Source organism: Penaeus vannamei, chromosome 32 (assembly GCF_042767895.1).
Source record: "Penaeus vannamei isolate JL-2024 chromosome 32, ASM4276789v1, whole genome shotgun sequence".
Taxonomy (NCBI): domain Eukaryota; kingdom Metazoa; phylum Arthropoda; class Malacostraca; order Decapoda; family Penaeidae; genus Penaeus; species Penaeus vannamei.
The window spans coordinates 2,049,189-2,051,688 of record NC_091580.1 but is presented as its reverse complement, the minus strand read 5'-3'; positions in this window follow the sequence as shown (position 1 = coordinate 2,051,688).

Below are 2,500 nucleotides of genomic sequence, written 5' to 3'. Positions count from 1 at the left end.
TAAGTTTCTTGTGTCCATGTCTATGCTTATCATGTGTGCTCTGAAAAGAAATTCATATTTAAGGCTTGTGAATATGATATGGCTGTTGGAAAAGTAGCAGCACTTAACCCTTAAAGAATAAAAATACAGCAATTAGCTTCAATTACATGTGCACACAGGATTACCCACAGCAACAGACATACCAAAGAAAGGTTTCCAAATCACCAATTTTATAAACATCCAATTAAGATCAATTTGAACCATACCACTTGATTATGAAAGCAGAAAAAATTCTAGTCCTGTGTGCACCTGATATCTTGAACTTTGCTGTTCTTCAGAGATTAAACACCACTTAATTAATACCTAAATATGATTAATAGTTATTGAATATTTATATACCACTGGTCAGAAAAATTGTTTGTGCATATTAGAATATTAAATTTAAACCACATTAAATACATTTATAAAAAAAAAAAAAAACACTAACTCATAAGCAGACATACAAATTAAAACATATGTACGTACAAAGATAACCATCAACATAATAATATTGACCGTAACAATAATAATAATAATAATAATAATAATAATAATAATAATAATAATAATAATAATAATAATAATAATAATAATAATAATAATAATAATAATAATAATAATAATAAAAAATATATATATAATAATAATAATAATAATAATAACAATAATAATAATAACAAGGATAATACTAATAATAGTAATATTAGTAACAAAAAAACAATAATTGACCATTATCATAATTCCCATAAAAATTAAAACAAAATACTGAAAATTATAACAATAATAATAATGATAATAATAAATGCAAAAACAATATTAATGTGGTTTCAGTCTTCTGTCACTCATACCAAAAACCAATATGGAATGTTACAATTTCCACCTTAAAACAATCTTTAATTTCTTACATGATGTCTTGAGAACAGCAATAACCCATTGGTACCTGAAGCGCATGCACGTATATGATCTGTCCATTGTGGTTTTAGCTTATATATATTTTATTTATATCATATTTAGTTTATATATAGAGGTATCCGTAAGTGCTTAGTCACCAAGAAATTACTATTCCTTGAATATTCATAAAGAAAAGATTTTATTTCTCTTAATATCATTTTTGTTAATAATGCTATAATAATATAATAATAATAATAACATCAATAGTACTAATAATATCAATAATGATAAAAACGGCAATAGAAATTAGAATTTCTTTTTCCCCATAATTTATGAAATGGCAAAAACAGACCAGATAGGCTTTGTGATCATGATCTCGGTGAGTCAGCGCTCGAGTAAAAAACACCGACAAAACAAGAATACAGTAGACAAAGCATGTACCAAGCACCAATGGCTTAAAGTTGTTACATGGTCTCTAACAGCAGCAATAAAAATATGTTCAACACATACCTATTACACATGGAAGACAATCTCACTTTAATCTGGGCTTTTAAAGACAAGAACACACAAAATAGTAGAGTTTTGCATCTCTTAAATGTACAAATTTCAGTAAGATGATTTTACGACATCAAACCCACTTGTGCCACGGAGACATCTTATCACGTCATGGCAATCCTCCCCTCACACTCGTTGTCATGCGTGGTCAATCCTACTCTAAACACTAATCCCTAGCGGCTTCTCTCATGATTGGGTTAAGATTCTACGCATTAATTCGGCAAATAATCCTCATTTTTTTATTAGTATATTGCACATATATAATTGCCTTGTATAGAAAATATAATAGTGGAAATAGGAATAATAATGATAATATCAATAATATTCATAATAATAAAAATTATTATGATATTCTTCATAATAATAATAATAATAATAATAATAATAATAATAATAATAATAATAATAATAATAATAATAATAATAATAATAATAATAATAATAATAACAATAATAATAATAATAATAAATAATAATAACAATGACAATAATAACAAAATATTAACATTAACAAAAAAATAATAATAATAATAAAACAATAAAATAATAATAATAAAGCGATCTAAATAAATGTACTGGAATTTCATGAGTTCCGATACCAACAATTATTTGCACCCAATGACGGCAAGCTTAACAAGGCAAATCTATTGCTTTAGTTAGGTCTTTCAGCCAGTTTGTTGAAACTGTGTGAGCTCTGACCCAATGCATATTTATACATATGAATTTGCATATGCTTATGAATAAATGCATCTATTTGACAGATATATGCTTATCTATCTTTCTATCCAGTAGATATACATGTCTAGACTGATGGATATGTATATATCTCTATGCATATGCATGTCCGTATAATAATCATCTGTCAGGTCGGGCCACACACAATTTCAATAACGGCTGTTTGTGACAGAATAAGATGCAATAAGCTGGAGTGAAGAACAATTTATCCTGTCACTATACAAACTGATCTTTAATCAAACATACACAAATACACATAAACATATACATGTATTTGTATACACACATGGTGCGCACACAC